The 21237-nt window shown below is 40.8% G+C and overlaps 1 long non-coding RNA gene across 1 annotated transcript; it reads left to right on the top strand.

Annotated features, from left to right (window-relative positions):
* The first annotated feature begins 196 nt into the window (after nucleotides 1-196).
* Nucleotides 197-19505, top strand: LOC138843557 (uncharacterized). The gene is made up of 3 exons (XR_011378395.1): nucleotides 197-731; nucleotides 15834-15970; nucleotides 19248-19505. It is a non-coding gene; the product is annotated as an uncharacterized lncRNA (long non-coding RNA).
* The last annotated feature ends 1732 nt before the right edge of the window (nucleotides 19506-21237 follow it).

The raw sequence follows: 21237 nt of genomic DNA, 5'->3' as shown, positions 1-21237 counted from the left end.
TTTTGAAAAAAAAAAAGATATTTGCGTAATGATCATATGAATGTTGCAATGAGGCCAAGTATATATACAATAACTTTACTATGAAGCTCTGTGACTCATGGTGTCTCAGAACCACAAATATGTTGACATTATCTATGGGGAAAGACTCCATGTATCTGAGCACAGATATAATACACAATCTCCCTAATAATAAGCAAAATAGATTCACATGATGTGAAACTCTAAGATAGCTTAAGAATAATTTCAGACAAATTCTTGTTTCAAACCTATCAAGTAGTGAATGTGATATAGGGTCTCAACCAACACTGTCTTTTATCAACGAAATGCATCTTTTTTTTTTTTTTTTTTGACAGGCAGAGTTAGACAGTGAGAGAGAGAGAGAGAGAGAGAGAGAGAGAGAAAGAAAGGTCTTCCTTTTTTCCTTTTCCATTGGTTTACCCCCCAAGTGGCCTCTACGGCCGGTGCGTTGCGGCCGGTGCGCTGCGCCGATCCGAAACCAGGAGCCAGGTGCTTCCTCCTGGTCTCGCATGCGGGTGCAGGGCCCAAAGACCTGTGCCATCCTCCACTGCCCTCCTGGGCCACAGCAGAGAGCTGGACTGGAAGAGGAGCAACTGGGACAGAATCTGGCACCCCAACCAGGACTAGAACCCAGGGTGCTGGCGCCGCAGGTGGAGGATTAGCCTAGTGAGCCACGGCGCTGGCCAACAAAATGCATCTTAACCTACGATCAGGTTAGTTTGGAACTTCTACTGGTGGACACTTATATACTTACTTACATTATGAATTTGACAAGCTGCTATTTGGCAGGTCTCTCTTTGCAAGGCCTGATTTTGTGTCTGCAGTACTGAACTATTTTTTGGGAATCAAAGACATTTCCACCATATACATACACACTTTGTGTCTACTGTGTAATGAAATACAAGAGTGTCTGTGGGGTGGCTTCACTAAACATTCAGCAGAAACCAAATGCTAAAACTAGCAATGCAATGACATGTCTGTGTGCGAAAGCCCTTTGAAAAGTTCTATCTGTGAGCAGATGTATTTCATTTTTTCTGAAAGAGTTCTGTAACAAAGGTGAATAATTGAGGCAATTTTGCAGAATCCAATTAAGTGTAAAATTTCACTGACATAGATTTAGAGAATCCATAAAGATTAAAAGAAAGATTCTTGTGCAAGAAGGATAATTTAACAAGTATTTCTTCTATTGCTTCAAGAATCTGAACCATACTGAGGAAACCTGTTGTAGAAAAGCAGAGTGTATGGAAGTGACTGCACACGCCTCCGCTGTATAGCCCTGCCTCTGGTCCCAACATCATGGTCTTTAGTAATCTGTGCTTTTGTTTCCTCATGTGTTAGATGAAGGAATTGGGTTAGGTCAGTAGTCTACAAATATACTTATTATAGCAAATATGTTATATTATTCTATGCTATCCAAAAATGAAATGCAGAAGGAATATTATTTCTATGCACATATAATTTAGTGCAACTCAATATAATGCTCTATTTAAAATATAAAGTAGAAGTAAATGGAATGCAATTTATAATTAAACAATGTGTATCTTATTACATAAATGTTCAGGCATAGATATGCCAGAACACATAATGAAGCAGACAGATGCTTGTATCTACTTATAATAAGTTGACATTTGAGAGAAGTATGTAGTTCAGAAGTCATGCTACACAAAAGGAACACAGAAATCCAAGTCCAGAAGTCTGGGTGTGTATGCTAGAAAGAAAAAAAAAAACAGTATTAAATAATAACAGACCCAGGCTGATTGTAGATTGTAGATTTTCAAGATTACCTTGAGAAAGTTGCAAATGGAGAAAATAAGAAGGCATTGTATTTCTTTGATAGCTTTATTTGCTACTTCATTGTAAAATGTTTATTTAATCTTGATGGTTTCACTGTTTCCATTTACCAAAGTGAGCATGTTGGTAATTCAAATACCATGGGGGGAGATAAGAGGAATCAAGAGAACAAGGGGATTTAATTTAGAGCAAGGTCAGAAGAGCTCTCTGAAGAGGGAGCATTCACACAGAGGACAGAAGGAAGCAAGGAAGATCCTGCACAACAGAGGCAGACTTTGAGGGAGTGGGCTTAGCATGTTCCAGGCAACAACGCTGTCAGCTCAAGAAGGCTGCAGGCTCTAAAAGCATGCGGCAGAAAGCAGAGCTCCCCGTGTACCAGTGGCAGAAAAGGAGGCCAGGAGCAGGGGAGAGGAGGTGAACACACAGGCACATGAATACCACTGTACGGATGTCTTACTTGTAGCTTAGTGATGGGAAGCCATTGCAAATGCTGAACTGAGTAGTAACATGTTAAGATGTATTTAACCAGGGCCTTTGTCTCATTCACTCAGAAGGAGTCTGTATTTTTTTTTCTTTCCTCCATTTCCTTTCCTTTCCTTTTCTTTGTATTTAGATCTTCCTGGTTCCTCTCTTGCAGTTCTTTTTACAATATATAATACATTATTGTGAATCACAGTCACTCCATTCTACTGTGAAATACTAGTTAGTTCTATTTAACCATGCTTTATTTATTTATCCTCTGTCCAAACTCCCTCTGTCTCTCCTCCCAAATACTTTCCAGACTAGTAATTAATATTCTAAATTTAGATCTACTTCTTTTAACTTCCACACATGAGAGAGAACATATGGTTTTGTCCTTCTGTGTCTGGCTTTATTTCACTTAATATAATGACCAACCATTTAGCTGGAAATGTCAGGATTTCATTATTTTAAAGGCTGAATAATATTCCATTGCATATACATTTTATATATGCACACACATATGTGTATGTATTTATATGTATATCACATTTTCTTTATCCATTCATCCACTGATGAACACCTAGGTTGAGTTCATATCTTATGTACTGTGAACAGTGCTCCAACAAATATAGGAACGCTGATATCTTTTTGATAGGCTGATTTCATTTGCTTCAGATGTATACCCAAAAGTGGGATAGTTGGGTCATATGCTAGATTCATTTTCAGTTTTCTGAGGAACGTCTATATTGTTCTCCATAATGGCTGCACTAATTTGCATCCCATCAACAGTGTATAACTGTTTCCTTTTCTCCATATCCTCATCATCATTTTAAAAAAATATTTTTATAATAGCCATTCAATCTGGGGTAAGATGATGTCCAATAGTGGTTTTGATCTGCATTTCCCTGATGGCTCTTGATACTGAGCATTTTTATGTATATTTTGATCATTTGTATTTTGGTATTGAGAACTATGCAGATCCTTTGCCTATTTTTAATTGAATGTTTCTTGTTGAGTTTTTGAGTTCCTCATATATCCTAAATATTTATTCTTTATCAAATGAATAGTCTTCTTAAAATATTTATTATTTCAAATGACAGAGTGATACTGAGAGGAGAGACAGAAAGAGAGAGTGAGATCTTCTATCTGATGGTTCACTATCTAAATGCCTACAAAAGCCAGAGCTGGGCCAAGCTGAACTCAGGATCTGGAAACTCCCTATCTAGGTCTCCCCTATGAGTGGCAGAGACTCAAGTATTTAGACCATCATTCTCTGCTTTTCCACACAGGCACATTAGCAAGAAGTTAGGTCAAACCAACCCTCTGATATGGGATTCCAGTGTCTCAAGCTTTGACTTAATCCACTGTTTCACAACACCAGTTCTTCAAGTGAATAGTTCACAAATGTATTTTCTCCTATTCTGATGATTCTCTTTGCTCTGTTAATTGTTTCCTTTGTTGTGCAGAAGCTAGTAAGTTTGATATAATCCTATTTGCCTGATTTTTTTTACCTGTGCTTTTGATTTTTTTTAATTGCCAATATTAATGTGTTGAAATTCCCTCTACACCCTATGTATCCCTCTGGTTGCTTATTAGTTTCAGATCTTATATGTAGATCTGTGATCCATTTTGATTTTATTTTTGTTTAGGGTGAAATATAGATCAAACTTAATTCTTTGGTATGAGGTTATCCAATTTTCTAAGCATCATTTATCATAGAGGTTTTTGGTGACTGTTAACGTCATTTGGTTTAGCTGCATAGTTGTGAGTTATAGTCACTCCATTGTACTGTGATCCCTATTCTGTTTCACTGAACTATGTGTCAGCTTTTATACCAGTACCATGGTGTTTTAGTTGCAATAGCTCTGTAGTATGTCTTGAAACCAGGTATTGTGATGCCTCTAGCTTTGTTTTGTTCAAGATTGCTTCGGCTATTCAGGATATTTTGTGCTTCCTTATAAATTTTTGGATTGTTTTTCTAGTTTTGTCAAGAATATCATTGGTGTTTTGATGAGGATCACATTGAATCTGCAAATTACTTTGGAAAGTATGTGTATGTTAATATCACTTTGGGAAGCATGTGCATTTTAATAATATTATTTTTTCCATTTTACAAACTGTGGAAAGTCTTTCTATCTTTTTGTGTCATCTTAAGTTTATTTCATTAGTGTTTTGTAATTTTCATTGGAGAAGTCTTTCATATCCTTGGCTAAATTTATCTTTTTCTTTCTTTTTTGGTAACTATTGTGAAATGGTTTGCTCTTACAATTTTTCTTCAGTGAGTTCATCATTGGCATATAAAAATGCTAGTGATTTTTCTGTGTTGCTTTTGTTTTCCAAGATTCTGTGAATTTGCTCATCAGTTTTAATAGTCTTTCTGTGGAGTCTAGGTTTTTTTTTTCAGAATGAATCCATTTCTAACTGAAAATAAAATGCATAATTATAAGAGAAGAAGTAGGCAGACCAATTAGATAGAGCACAAGTCTATAGCAGTACTTCAGGTTGGAGGTGATGGAGGCCTAGGCATTCTCATGGTTAGTCCTCTCGTTTTTCACCTTGGTAGTCCAAGTCTCATCTAGCTAGAGCTTCGCCACTAAAACACACTGTGGTGTCCAGTTGCACGTGGTGATGCTAATGGTCTCACTTGTGCATGGAGCAGAATGAAAGCAGACTTGGCAGGCCTGTTCCTGCAGGACTGCAGCCGGGACAGCATATTTACCTAATGCTCTACTGACCTACTAAAATACCCTAGTTCTAAGTGTGTCATACAATCGCCTAAATAACAGCTTCTCAGGGCATTAAACCTTCCAGGAGGAAGCATGTTCTGCTTCACTGGTTTGAGCTATGATCGCATTGTCATGGTGCTGTCAGGGAAGACAAAGGAGGTTCTGGGAAAGACAAAGATATTCACTTGGACCTTGTGAATAGACTCAGACACTTCCTTGAATCTTGAGTTTCCCAGCTCTGACCTGATTCTGAGCTCCATGACCCAGCTTTGAGGACAGCCTTGTCCGCCCTTCCACAGTATGGCATTTCTACAGCCTGGGCAAAGAACAAGGTTCTGGAATCCAAGTTGGTTGCTTTAATTTCATGTCTGTTTTCCAAAGGAACTTGTTAGAAATAAGAAGGAAATTTGTCTGTTCCATTTTTGCTATAGTAAATTTGCTTTCTCTTGAGTTCACTCTGATTGTCTTCTATAATGATAGTCATATTCAATGATAAAAAAAAATCTTTTTTTTTTTTTTTTTTTTTTTTTTTTTTTTTTGACAGGCAGAGTGGACAGTGAGAGAGAGAGACAGAGAGAAAGGTCTTCCTTTGCCGTTGGTTCACCCTCCAATGGCCGCCGCGGCCGGTGCGCTGCGGCCGGCGCACCGCGCTGATCCGATGGCAGGAGCCAGGAGCCAGGTGCTTTTCCTGGTCTCCCATGGGGTGCAGGGCCCAAGCACCTGGGCCATCCTCCACTGCACTCCCTGGCCACAGCAGAGAGCTGGCCTGGAAGAGGGGCAACCGGGACAGAATCCGGCGCCCCGACCGGGACTAGAACCCGGTGTGCCGGCGCCGCTAGGCGGAGGATTAGCCTAGTGAGCCGCGGCGCCGGCCAAAAAAAAATCTTTTTCAGTACAAATATGACAGAATACAAGAGCCAAAGACAGTATTGCACTCCAGATAGCCCATGTCAACAAGTGAGACGGGCAACAAGGGGAGGCCCTGTTCCTCAGCATGTTTTTTTAAGTCTAAAACAACATTGTCATTCAGTGTCATTCAGTGATCAAAGCCTCACTGTGGAGTCATGCATCAAACATTTATTCTGTGGCCACCACAGGCCAACATAGTTCACTCATATCCATTATTGTAACAGTGTAATATTTAATGTTTGCTGTTTGCTAAAATAAAAAAAATTAGCTATTTGCTAAAATAAAAATTCAAAAGCAAAATAAATTCAGACATGTTAAAAAATAGACCTCAATATTTCCGAGTACTCAATGTCTGGGACAAGGATTAGGCCATTATTTAAAAATTGTCCAAAGCTGACCTCTTGAGCTTGCAGTGTATATACAGGATCCCTTTCTTTGGCAAATTCATTCATTGTTCCAGATAGTACACCCTCTAGACAGTTAAACTCAATTCTGGAACTATTCTTTCTCTTTGGGATAGCTCAGGTATTTAGAAAAATACTCTGAACATCTCAGACTGGAATATTATAAAACATTCTGTGTAGTAACTGTAAAAGGGAAGCATCTACATTTAACATGTCCCATCTATAGGTTTTGCAACAAGGATTAAACCAACTGTAGGTGGAAAATATTCAGGAAAAAAAAAACTGCATCTGTAATAAATTGGTAAGGTGTTCTTTGGTTGTCATAATTATCTAAATAATATAGTATAACAACTATTTACATAGTATTTACATTTTATCACATATTGTAATTATCTACATTTGATTTAAAGTGCACAGGAGAATGTGTGTGGATTGTATGCAAATACTATGCCATTTTATGTGAGGGGCATAAGTATCTGTGGATTTGGGGTTCGAAGAGGTCCTGGAATCAATCCCTCCAACATGGGGTCATGACAGTACAGGTAAATATTGCCACAGAAAACATGGCAATGCTTTATCTCCTCCATGATTCTTTCTTCTGTTTCCCTCCTCTCCTTCCATTCCCATCTTTTTTTTTTTTTTTTCCCTCTTCCTCTTTTTGTTTTTCTTCTTCGTCACCTTCTTGGGTTTGTCATTTTCTCCAGCGTATAAGGAACTCTGGAATTCCGGAACAGGTAAAGAGATAGTCTGTTGCTTGGTGAAAAACATGGTGGGGCTTTAAGTTAAGGGAAAAGTTCTAGTCTTACAGTTTTAAGCGAAACTTTCTAGTATTGGGGTTTTATTTCCAGAAACAAACGACTTGTAGATGAATGTCTTTGACCATTCTTTCCAGGGAGACAATGCACTACTTGGACTACAGATAATGAACCTTACCATCCCAAGTTTCTAATGCATCCCTAGGTTGAGATTGCAGGCTAGGTGAAGGGGATACAAAGACAAATGGTCCGTGATCCCTGCACTAAAAAGACTAGAATGGAAAATAAAAATAATCAGAATTATATTATAGAGCTAAATAGTTTCACAATAAAGACCCTAATTGAATTCTCTCAGAAAATTGCAACGACATTGAAGCCTATAGAGATTAAATAGCTAGATTAAGGTCACAAATCTACAGGACTTGACTCACAACTGGAACCTAAACAGCTTGTAAGACAGTTCTCCAAGTTGTAAAGAATCACAGAGAAAGGAGTACCCAAGGTCAATGATAGCTTCTGAGGGGAATCCCTGTTTCAAGTCAGTTTTGAAGGATGCATGGTAGCCCATAAATCCCAAGTGAGGACACTTCATGTATAAGAGAGGCAGAAAAGTTGTCAAAAGGCCAGGAAAATCAGACACTCTTGATATCTAATAAGTTAAGTCCTCTACCCTTGTTCCTGTTCTATTGGTTAATTGTATATACATGGGTTGATATAATCTGTTTTAATTAGATAATTGATCAAGAAAATAGTTTCTCTGTCTCTGTCTCTCTCTCTCTCTCTCTTTTTTTTTTTTTTTTTTTTGGAAAGACACACACACACAAACACACATGCACACACAGATCTCCCATTCACCAATTCACTCCCCAAATGCCTGCAATAACTGGGCCTATGCCCACTGGAAGTCAGGAGTCTAGAACTCAATCTGTGTCTACCACTTGAGTGGCAGGAACCCAACTACTTGAGCCATCATCTACTGCCTCCCAGGGTGCATGTTAGTAGGTAGCTGGAATCGGAAGCCTAGCCAGGACTTGAACCCGAGCACTCTGATATGAGATATGGATGTCCCAAGTAGCATCTTAACTCTGTGCCAATTGCGAATTCTTGATCTAAGTGGTGACTGCATATATGCCCACATTTACAATAATGTTTTAAAATAATTATATATTCTTTTCACTTGCTGTGTGAATGTGACATTTGACACGATTGCAAAAAATGGAATAAAGAAATCCGTGGTGAGAAAGGAGCTAACTGGAAGAGAGAGCTCAATAAAGAGCCTGCCAAGGGCCGGGCTCACAGAGCTGATGCATGTGTTAGGGCTTTATTCCTTTCACTTCCACCAATGACCATGACATTTTGCAGAGGCCTTTTCTGGTCTCCTGGTTTTGAGCAAGGAACCCCAGAATCCTGTGGTTCAGAAATCCTGATTTTGAACTCTCTCACTGTGTGGCTGAGCTGCCCTTTTCCCTGTGGATTTGGGGGCCCAGTTTTCATTGACAGGATGCACAATCACCTTAGAATCAACATTCTGAAGCAAAGCTCACCCATAGCAGCAAGAGCTTTAAGAATTCTCTTTTCCTCCTGGATTGAGCTTAGACAGCCTGAGAAGGCAAAGAAAGCGTGTACCCTCTCAACAGAGTAGAACACTAGATGCCCTCATGCTTGCTCATCTGAGGAATGTGAAAGCTGTTGACCCTGCAGGCACCACTTTCCTCCTGTCCAGATCCCTGTCTTCCTTCACTCCTATGTGACTGCTGGGAGACAGTGGAGGTGAAGCACTCATAACAAAGTCAAAAGGAAGGGTAGCCCTGGAATTCTTGAGCAGAGGTGGACAGAAGGACATGGGGGCTTGAGGATAGAAGAAAAGAGGAAGAAGGGGCAACAGCTTATTCAATTAGTTGTAAGGGAGTGACCAGCTGGGACAACAGCAAGTCAACGGCAACATTACAACTGTCAGAAAGGCACAGGCGAGGCTGTGGGAGGGAGGTGGTCCAGAAACCACTCTGGGCAACCAAGTCATTCCCATCTCATATTTTTTTAAAATTTTTTCAACTGTTTGTGAGACTAAAATCCAGGCCACGTGCAACAAGGACTTTACAGACCCTCTTGCTCTCAATAGCACAATTCTGAAGCCTCCCTATATATTCAGTTCACCACCTCTACAAGCACATCCTGAGTATAATGTGTCTGAACAGGGCTTGGAGAGCCATAGATGAGACGGTTCCTCCTCTTAAGGAGCTCCCAGTATGATTGAGGAGACAACAGGTTCTGTGACAAGGACAGTACTATACTTACTAAGGGTGTGGGTTAGACCATAGGGATAAAAGAAAAAAGTAAGCAGGGTCCCTGTCTTTACCGCTGCACCTAGAATAACAATGTTGTATCATTTAATCCAGAATAATTAGAAGATTTTGAATGTTCTCATAAAAGGAAATGAAAAGTGTTTGAGAGGATGCATGACTGAAGTATCTTGAGTTGATTAACACACAATGTATAAATGCACCCAAACATCACATTGTGTGTCATAAAGATGTACAATTATTGTGTCAATAAGAATTTTAAAAACCAATAAAAAATAATCAAGAGAGATAAAAATGTTGTCTTCTCCGCAGAGCTGAGATGGTAGAGACTTAGATTTGGAGGACAACTTTTGGGAAGGAATTCTAGAAGAAAGAGTTTAAAAATTGAGTTCTGAAAACAAGAGAACAGTTGAGGAAGAGATCGGGGTGCAGTACTAATGGTCAAGATTTCATGATGAGGGGACTGGTGTTGTGATTCAGTGGACTAAACTGTCTCTTGCAACTTTGGCATCCTGTGTTGGAATGCCAGTTCAAGCTCCAGGCCCATGCTACCCATTGTGGGAGACCAGGATGGTCAGCCTAGCCCAAACCTGGCTACCACAACTATTTGGAAAGTGAGCCAACAAATGGAAGGTCTTTTCCTCTGTCTCCCTCCCTACTGCTCTAATAAATAATAAGTGAATCTTTAAAAAAGATTTCCAGATTAATCTTTCTTGGGCCACTAGTGGAATGATGATTTAAGTAAAGTGATTCATTTTTTTTTTGACAGGTAGAGTTATAGACAGTGAGAGAGAGAAAGGTCTTCCTTCCATTGGTTCACTCCCCAAATGGCCACCATGGCCGGAGCTGAGCTGATCCAAAGCCAGGACCCAGGTGCCTCCTCCGATCTCCCAGTGGGTTCAGGAGTGCAAGCACTTGGGCCATTCTCCATTGCCCTCCTGGGGCCACAGCAAAGAGCTGGACTGGAGGAGGAGCAACTGGGACTAGAACTGGCACCCATACAGGATGCCGGCGCCGCTAAGTGAGCCACGGTGCCAGCCCTAGGTAAAGTAACTCTATGATAATGTAGAGCAATGGAACATGATAAGGAAAAATGAAGAATAATGGTATTGTCTATCTTGATTCCTCAATGGATTCATGAAAATTTGCAACACAAGGTAGACCACTGATGCACTGGGAACCTAACTCACCTTGCTGACATTTTCAAGACACTTAAATTGTTTGCTTGTACAAAAATTTTCTTTTTTAGTAGAATAAAGAAGAAACTGCATTTGTTTATTGAAAGTCTGTAAGGTGTTGGAGTAGTGACAGCAGGAAACTGATTTCTCAACTTATACTTTTACCAAGAGGTATCAAATTGCTCAAGAACGAATATGCTATTGAGTATTGGCATTTCCTGGTGAAGACTCACAATTAGAGGGAGAACGCTGGACATAAGACACTATTCATCATGGGTCTTGGGACATCTTCCTGAAGGTCTGAGACTTACACTGAATATTTGAGAACCAATGTCATTGAATTAAATAGATAGGAATATCCTTCCTAGAATAAAGAGACATTCAGTCATGCGTGTGATACTTGAGCCACTGCTGCTCACTTGCACTGACTCATGAAGTGCTACTTCATGTGCTGTAGCTACTTGTCAGCCTTATGACTCAACAAACTGAACTATTGGCCAAACCAAATGTTGTTGCTCAATTACAGCTGCCCTGTCACGGCACATGCAATGTTGAATACGACCCTACTAGCTTCAGATCTGCCAAGAGGAGCAGAAAGGAAGCAGGTGGAGAAACAGCCTGACCTTGGCTACAAAGGGCAACAGGATGCCGCAGACTCAAGGTCATGCTGTTTTCCCCTCTGTTGAAATGGTTGTCTATGACAAATCTACGCAAATATAATGAATAAGGAAAATACTTTCTTAAAGACAAATGCTTTGTACCAAGTATTTCTTTTTTTTTCTTTTTTTTGGGGAGTGGGTGGGTAGGGGAGGTGAGCTAGCCATGGGTGCTGTCAGCTCATTTTAGAGTCTAGCTTCCAACTTTGCTGCAAGCCAGGGTCAAGGAGCAAGGAATCCATAGAAAGGCCAAGACCAAAGTTTCAAGCTGGAAGTGAGCAACGCTGCAGGGCTGGCTGAGCAGATAGTTGTTTTCTCATAATCCCTTCTTTTCTTCTCACTCTCCTCTCACAGAGTGGCTAGACATCACTTAAGTCAGAAAAACACTGCCATCCATGTGTGGGGACAGAGTGGCCTGGCCCTGGATGGTCACTGGCTTTACTTTATTCAACTTTCCACTCTTAAAGCTTTCTCTTCTCAACTAAGAGGATATGACTATCAGCTCACTAAAGTGAAATGTGGTGGTCTTTAACACATCAGAAGGAAGTTTCATAAAATAAAATAAAATAAAATATGCAGGAAAAGTAAGCATTCTGCAAAAGTAAAGTATAACTTCTTGGTCCTATAGGAGCAAGTGCTTCCAGATGTGACGTGCAGCCCCTCTGAGATCCACCTGCCATAATGCATGAACACACTGCCCTCTGCCTGTGTCATCTTGTGCTGGGTCACTTCATTTCCCCTCTAGCTTTCAGTCATATCATTTCCCCCCATCCAGGCAGCTCTCAGGCAGTGAATGTGTGTCCTAAAGTTTGTCCTTGGATGGATTGGTAAAGATTATTCTTTTTTTTTTTTTTTGACAGGCAGAGTTAGACAGTGAGAGAAAGAGAGAGAGAGACAGAGAGAAAGGTCTTCCTTTGCCATTGGTTCACCCCTCAATGGCCCCTACGGCCGGCATGTTGCTGCCGGAATGCTGTGCTGATCTGAAGCCAGGAGCCAGGTGCTTCCTCCTGGTCTCCCATGGGGTGCAGGGCCCAAGCACTTGGGCCATCCTCCACTGCACTCCCGGGCCACAGCAGAGAGCTGGCCTGGAAGAGGGGCAACCGGGACAGAATCCGGGCCCCAACCGGGACTAGAACCCGGGGTGCCGGCGCCGCAGGTGGAGAATTAGCCTAGTGAGCAATGGTGCCGGCCAAGATGATTCTTTTGACACAAGCCATGGCTCTAGAAATGAACTGCTGAAAGATCAAGAGTCTATTGTTGGGGTCAGCACTGTGGTGTAGTGGGTAAAGCTGCCACCTGCGGTGCAGGCATCCCATATGGGCACCAGTTCAAGATCCACTTTCAGTCCCACTGTCTGCTGTGGCCTGGGAGTGCAGTAGAGGATGGCCCAAGTGCATAGGCACCTGCACCTGCATGGGAGTCTCAGAAGAAGCTCTGGGCTCACAGCTTTGGATTGGTGCAGTGCTGGCTATTGTGGCCATACGGGGAGTGAGTGATCCAGTGGATGGGAAACTTCTCTCTCTGCCTCTGCCTCTGCCTCTCTGTAACTTTCAAATGAATGAATGAATGAATAAATAAATAAATCTTTTTTAAAAAAGAGTCTATTGCCTCTAAGATCAATCCCATTCACAATAGCTACAAAAACAATCAAATACCTTGGAGTAAACTTAACCAAAGACGTTAAAGATCTCTACGATGAAAATTACAAAACCTTAAAGAAAGAAATAGAACAGGATACCAAGAAATGGAAAAATCTTCCATGCTCATGGATTGGAAGAATCAATATCATCAAAATGTCCATTCTCCCAAAAGCAATTTACAGATTCAATGCAATACCAATCAAGATACCGAAGACCTTCTTCTCAGATCTGGAAAAAATGGTGCTGAAATTTATATGGAGGCACAAGAGACCTCGAATAGCTAAAGCAATCTTGTACAACAAAAACAAAGCCGGAGGCATCACAATACCAGATTTCAGGACATACTACAGGGCAGTTGTAATTAAAACAGCATGGTACTGGTACAGAAACAGATGGATAGACCAATGGAACAGAATTGAAACACCAGAAATCAACCCAAACATCTACAGCCAACTTATATTTGATCAAGGATCTAAAACTAATTCCTGGAGCAAGGACAGTCTATTCAATAAATGGTGCTGGGAAAATTGGATTTCCACGTGCAGAATCATGAAGCAAGACCCCTACCTTACACCTTACACAAAAATCCACTCAACATGGATTAAAGACCTAAATCTATGACCTGACACCATCAAGTTACTAGAGAACATTGGAGAAACCCTTCAAGATATTGGCACAGGCAAAGAATTTCTGGAAAAGACCCGGGAGGCACAGGCAGTCAAAGCCAAAATCAACTATTGGGATTGCATCAAATTGAGAAGTTTCTGTACTGCAAAAGAAACAGTCAGGAGAGTGAAGAGACAACCGACAGAATGGGAAAAAATATTTGCAAACTATGCAACAGATAAAGGGTTAATAACCAGAATCTACAAAGAGATCAAGAAACTCCACAAAAACAAAACCAACAACCCACTTAAGAGATGGGCCAAGGACCTCAATAGACATTTTTCAAAAGAGGAAATCCAAATGGCCAACAGGCACATGAAAAAAATGTTCAAGGTCATTAGCAATCAGGGAAATGCAAATCAAAACCACAATGAGGTTTCACCTCACCCCGGTTAGAATGGCTCACATGCAGAAATCTACCAACAACAGATGCTGGCGAGGATGTGGGGAAAAAGGGACACTAACCCACTGTTGGTGGGAATGCAAGCTGGTCAAGCCACTATGGAAGTCAGTCTGGAGATTCCTCAGAAACCTGAAGATAACCCTACCGTTCGACCCAGCCATCCCACTCCTTGGAATTTACCCAAAGGAATTTAAATTGGCAAATAAAAAAGAGGTCTGCACCCTAATGTTTATTGCAGCTCAATTCACAATAGCTAAGACCTGGAGTTCTTTTTTTTTTTTTAAGATTTATTTATTTATTTGAAAGGCAGAATTACAGAGCAAGAGAAGGAGAGAAGAGATAGAAACAGAGACAGAGACAGAAAGACAGACAAACAGATAGATCTTCCATCTGCTGGTTCACTCCCCAAATGTCCCCAACAGCCAGGGCTGGGCCAGGCTGAAGCCAGGAGATACCAGCTTTCTTTCAAGTCTCCAGTGTGAGTGGCAGGGGCCCAAACACTAGAAGTTGGTTTCATAATCAGTTGTAGTATCAGTTGTAGTAAGTGTTCTTCAAGCTACCAAATAAGGCAACTCCTTCACACGAAGCTAAATCCTTTGTCTCCGCTCTGCACCTAAGTGGTTTTGCAAAACACCTGTTCTCAGAGCCTCAGTTTCCAGCAATATAAATGCAAGCAATTTTAAATTCTCAAATGTTACACTGATGTGATTACAGTGTCCATATTAGTATCCAGAATTGTGATTTTTTAAGATTATTTTTGAGAATCTGCTTTGAGTGAGATAATATGCTGGATTTTTATGTGGTTCTGCTTATTTTATTTTTACACCAATTTTGTGAAATAAGAAAAAGAACAGATTCAGTTATCTAGCATCACACAGGCAGCAAACAAAAGGGCTGGGATTCTAACTCTGAACTACTTGACTTTACAGGGATCATTTATCTTTTTTTTTTTTTTTTTTTTTTTTTTTTTTTTTTTTTTTTTTGACAGGCAGAGTGGACAGTGAGAGAGAGAGAGACAGAGAGAAAGGTCTTCCTTTGCCATTGGTTCACCCTCCAATGGCCGCTGTGGCCGGCACACTGCAGCTGGTGCACTGCGCTGATCCGATGGCAGGAGCCAGGTACTTTTGGTCTCCCATGGGGTGCAGGCTCCAAGTACTTGGGCCATCCTCCACTGCACTCCCTGGCCACAGCAGAGAGCTGGCCTGGAAGAGGGGCAACTGGGACAGAATCCGGCGCCCTGACCGGGACTAGAACCCGGTGTGCCGGCGCCGCAAGGTGGAGGATTAGCCTAGTGAGCTGCGGCGCCAGCCTTTTGTTTGTTTTAATGTATTATTCTTACTACAACCTTTTTTGAAAATGGGAAACTACAACAGAAACATTCAGTGGACATTTAAGGATTCAGTTTGGAACATTACATTTATTTAGATTAAAGTTTAGCAAAAATTGGTAGGTTATTCATAGAAGATTAAATAGGATCTCTGACAACGTTCATAATAGTAACAGATTGGTATTTATTTTGTGGTCTGGTGTTGGCCTAGGGATTTATAATGATCTCAGTTTTTCCAGCCCCTGCTAAGTCAGGAGGGCTGTGACTTCCTCATTTTATGGATGAAAAAAGGGAGAGATAGAAACACAGAGTTTGGGGGGTCTTCCCAGGAAGGGCTGCCTCAACTGTGTGTACTGTGTGTGCTGTCTCTCCCCCGATGCTAAGGCTGCAGCAGAATGAACGCATATGTACGCACAATTCATGATGAAAACAACAGAGGGATTAAGCAAGCTCTCTAAGGGTGAGGACCACTCTGATGACGGTCTGGTCTTCCTGATTTCCACCATTGCTTAAGTTATTCCAGAATGTGCATCCTCATGTTTAGATGAATAACTGTGACTCCAGTGACAAATATAAGAACCTGTTGTTTCTTTTCCAGGACAATGAGTTGGCTTTGCGTCACTGCGATGAGGGAAATGAGTTCTCGGTCTGGGTTTAAGGAACAAGCTAAGCCCAGACTATCAAAATTCTTGATTTGTGGTTATGATCAGAGCCTTGAGCAACGGCCTCATTCAGGTATGGGATGAGAAAGCAGACTTGTACAAAATGGAAAAGTGAAAGTTCTTTAGTAAAAAAAACAAAAATCTTTTTTCCTTCTTTTTTTACAAAGGGATAGTATATGAGGCTGCATAGGTAACATAATACTCTGAACTAAATTTTAACATTTTCATCTGGTAATTTTATTTATTTGAGGTAAGAAAGCACTAGCTGTGCAACAGGTTCTACCTGAAGGCTTGACCAGTATCAGCTCAATTCTTTGCCAAGTTAGTTATTTACTGTATTATGAGATGGGTACCACGGGCCATGTTGCCTGAGTTCACAATGATAGCAGTTGTAGCAATGAGTCTTTAGTCCAGTGATGTCTGATTCTCAAGGGTGTGTTCTTAAGCACTGTCCTGTGTGTTTTGAGCAGCTCCTTCCTGATGTCCTTGAACCAGGTTTCTAGTCACTCTGCACACGTGGAGATTACAACAGTATGATGGCAACACTTACATAGCATTTCACCTGTGTCAACACTCATTTCCAAAGCAACCCTTTAGGTAGGTGTTCTTGATTTCAATTTTATAGATCAGCAACTGAATGTAGAGAGGTTAAGGAACAAAGATCACATACCAGTAGGTAGTGGAAGTGGGATTCAAATCCCAGGCATTACCCTCCCAAAGTCACATAATTCCTTCTTGTCCCTCTGAATTACTAACTAATGTGACCTAAATAAGTATGCAACTCTTTCAAAGAATTACTCTGCCTGTTTTCAAAATTGAAGCAACATGTGAATTTCAGGCTTTTATTAATCCTCCAACTTTTATATCCATGATATTTTTTATCATATGAAGCCTTAAGTTATAAATAAAAATAGTTTTTTTTTTATTCAAAGCATTAAGAATATGCAAACAAGATATATTGAGAATGCAGGGCCTGCAGCTTGCAGTTCTGGGCTTGATGTGAGTAGGTAAAGGGAGGCACCAAATCACCCGCCCCTGGAAGAAAGATGCTCTAGTCTCATGCTTTCCTTTTCCCACAGCAGAATCCCGACATACCCAGGGAAATGGCCATGGCAGCCTTAACTCTCAGACTTGTTGAACCAATAGAAATGGGAACATTTGACTTTGAACAAATTATATCTAATATTCCTAATTTTTTCCAAGGGAGACATCAAGTTCAGAGTTAAACAGTCACATCTGGACTTAGTGCCAAGTGGACAGACAGACAGGCAGATAGATACCAAGCAAAATGATGCTTATAGCTCAGCATTCAGGAGTGTTGAGATGGGCAGAATTTCACTTTCATCCCAGCTCTGTTATTCATACCTAGTGTCATCCAGGTCAAGATTTGGGCCACAGTTCCTTCAACTGTGAGTTGGGGCATCAGTCAATAGATGTGTATTGAATGTCTACAAGTTTTCGGCCACTGCTCTAGGTACTTCATAGAGCAATGAACAAAATAGACAAAAACAAAGGCACAGAAAAATAGACATCATTACGAAAGAATGTGAAGGCAGAAAATCCCCCAGTAAACGTACAAAAGAAATCCAAAGTAAACAATATACTCTCCAGTTAAAAGATACAGACTGGCCAAGTGGGTTAAAAAACAAGACCCATCTATTTGCTGCCTACAAGAAACATATCTCACGAATAAAGATACATGCAGACTGAAAATGAAAGGATGGGAAAAGATAGTCTATGCTAATGGAAAGCAAAAAAGGGCAGGTGGAGCCATACTAAGATAAAACAGACTTTAACACAAAAACTATTAAAAGAGAACAAAGAAGGGTATTATATATTGATTAAGGGATCAGTTCAATGGGAATATGTGACTAAAATAAGTATATACACACCTAATTACAGGGCAAGTGGCTATTTAAAAGAAATGTTAGAGTCTGCCTTGTGGTATAGTGGGAAAGGCTGCCACCTGCAGTGTGAGTATCCCATGTGGGTGCAGGTTTGAGTCCCAGCTGCTCCACTTCGGATCCAGCTCTCTGATGTGGCCTGGGAAAGCAGTGGGGGATGGCCCAGGTCCTTGGGCCCCTGTGCCTGCATAGAAGACTCACAAGAAGCTCCTGGTTCCTGGCTGCAGATCAGCCCAGCTCCAGCCTTTGCGGCCACTTAGGGAATGAACCAGTGGACAGAAGACCCCTCTCACCCTCTTTCTCTCTGCCTCTGCCTCTCTGTAACTGTGGCTTTAAAATAAATAAATAAATATTTAAAAATATGTTAATGTATCTAAAGGCAGGCAAACATTCCAATACAATAGTAACACCCCACTTTCATCAATGGATAGATCAACCAGACAGAAAATCAACAAAGAAACAACAGAGTTAATTGACACTATAGGTCAAATGGACCTGACTGATATCTACAGAAATTTTCACCCCACAGTTGCAGAAGGCACATTCTTCTCACCAATGCATGGAAATTTCTCTAGGATAGACCACATGGTAGGCCATAAAGCAAGTCTCAGCAAATTCAAAAAATCAACATCATACCATGCATCTTTTGTGACCACAATGGAATTAAGCTGGAAACCAATAATTCATGAATCTCTAGAACATATGCAAACACATGGAGACTGAACAACATGCCCCTGAATGAACAGTGGGTCACAGAATAAATCAAAAGAGAAATAAAAAAATTTTTGGAAATGAACGAAGATGACAATGCATCATATCAAAACTTATGGGATACTGCAAAAGCAGTATTAAGAGGGAAGTTTATAGTGATAGGTGCCTACATCAAGAAATCTAAAATTCAACAATTAAATAAACTATCACTGTATCTAAAGGACTTAGAAAAACAACAATAAACCAAACTCCAAATTATTAGGAGTAAGAAATATTTAAAATTTGAGAAGAAATAAACAAAATTGAAACAAAAAATACAAAACATCAGTAAAATTAATGTCAGGTAGGAAGTTAGATATGAGCTTATGTGTGTATGACAGGCCTAAAGAGAAGACATCTATATCCAGCACATGCATCTACATCTCAAAGTCATCCCGATAATGTTTCAGGAGCAGCCCAGTGTTCGCATTCTGCCCTGCCCCCTTCTACCTGATAACTTGCCAGATGCGGGTCCCCGCCCCTTCTGCCTGACAAATCTTCCACAATCTCCCAGATGCAGCCCAGTAACTGCATTTCAAACAACCTGCTCTGGATCCCCATTCTCTAGGGGGTCCTGCTCACCCTTCCTCTGAACCCAGGATGGCGCCAGCTAGGCTTCCTCCTGTCTGATACCTTCAAGGGAAAACTCAGATAGGAGCTTCTTAATATTTAAAGCCATAAAATCCTTTGTTTCAGGAGGAAATCTGTGAAGACAGAGACCCATCTCCTTGAAAACCTCCGGCCTCAACCAGACTGCGTGCTCAGCCCTCTGCCTCTATGCTGAGCCACCTACCTGGCCTGCCCAGGTGTGATCTCTCTACTCAACCATGTAACCTCGCTCCCCCCTCCCCCCAGTCTGAGCGACTGGGCACTCTCAGGTCCTGTCTGGAGAGGTGCCCATCCTTTCTTGCAGATGTCCCTACCCTAATAAACCTTGCTACTTTTTACTTTCCACTACTCTGTCTCATGCCTGAATTCTTTCTTGTGTGAAGACAAGAACCCTGCCATTTCTCCAGTAACATTAAAAGCTATTTTTTGAAAAAATAAACAAAATTGACATACCCAACTAACCACAGAGAGAGACAGAGGACCTAAATTAATAAAATCAGAGACAAAAAAGGAGATGTAACAACAGATACCACAGAAATAAAAAGAATCATTATGAATCACTACAAAGAGCTGTATGCCAACAAATGAGGAAATCTAGAAGAAATAGATAGAGTCCTGGACATATACAATCTACCAAAATTGACTCATCAAGACAAGAACACTTAAACAAACCAATAACCAAGACAGAGATTGAATCAGTAGTAAAGTCCTCCCAACAAAGAAAAGGCCAGGTCCTGATGGCTCCACTGCTGAACTCTAGCAGACATTTAAAGAAGAATCAATCCCAATTCTTCTCAAGCTATTCAAAACAATTGAAAGGGAGGGTATCCTTCCAAACTTCTTCTATGAAGCCAGCATTACCTTAATTCCTAACACAGAAAGAGAAACAACAGAGAAAGAACTAATGGCCACTTTCTCTGATGAAATTAGATGCAAAAATCCTTAACAAAATACCAGCCAATCGAATCCAGCAACACATCAGAAAGATCATCCACCCAAACCAAGTGGGATTTAACTGTGGTATGCTGTGATGGTTCAACATTTGCAAATCAACAAGTGTGATTTGCAAAAGCCATATGATTATCTCAATAGATGAAAAGAAGCACTTGATAAAATACAACATCCTTTTATGATGAAAACCTTAAGCAAATTGACTATAGAAGGAACATCCTTCTACATAATGAAGGCAATCTATGACAAATCCACAGGAAGCATCTCATTGAATGGGGAAAAATGGGAGGCATTCCCACTAAGATCTGGAAGCAGACAAGGATGCTTGCTCTCATCATTGATACTCAGTATAGTCCTGGAGTTTTAGTTACAGCCACCAGGCAAGAAAAAGAAGTCAAAGAGATACAAATTGGGAAGAAGGAAGTCAAACTATCCTTATTTGCAGATTGCAAAAAGGTATCCAAAAGACTCCACTAAGAGACTATTAGAGGCTGGCGCAACAGCTCACTAGGCTAATCCTCCGCCTTGCGGTGCCAGCACACTGGGTTCTAGTCCCAGTTGGGGCACTGGATTCTGTCCCGGTTGCCCCTCTTCCAGGCTAGCTCTCTGCTGTGGCCAGGGAGTGCAGTGGAGGATGGCCCAAGTGCTTGGGCCCTGCACCCCATGGGAGACCAGGAGAAGCACCTGGCTCCTGCCTTTGGATCAGCGCGGTGCGCCGGCCGCAGTGCGCTGGCCGCGGCGGCCGTTGGAGGGTGAACCAACGGCAAAGGAAGACCTCTCTGTCTCTCACTGTCCACTCTGCCTGTCAAAAAAAAGGGGGGGGACTATTAGAACTTACAAAAGGGTTTGGTAAAGTAGTATAAAATCAATCATCACACAAAAATTAATAGTCTTTGTATACACAATGCCATAGATGTGAAAGAACTAAGATTAATCTGATTCAGAATAGTTATAAAAATTTTAAATATGTTGGAATAAATTTAATGAAAGACATCAAAAAAATGAAAATTACAAAACATTAAAGAAAGAAATAGAAGACATAAAAAAGTGGAAGAATCTTCCATGTTTATGGATTTGAAGAATAAATGTCATCAAAATGTCCATACTACTGAAAACAATTTACAGA

Source organism: Oryctolagus cuniculus, chromosome 8 (assembly GCF_964237555.1).
Source record: "Oryctolagus cuniculus chromosome 8, mOryCun1.1, whole genome shotgun sequence".
NCBI classification, from domain to species: Eukaryota; Metazoa; Chordata; class Mammalia; order Lagomorpha; family Leporidae; genus Oryctolagus; species Oryctolagus cuniculus.
The sequence above is the reverse complement of the archived record's forward strand: the minus strand, read 5'-3'. Positions and strand labels throughout refer to the sequence as shown.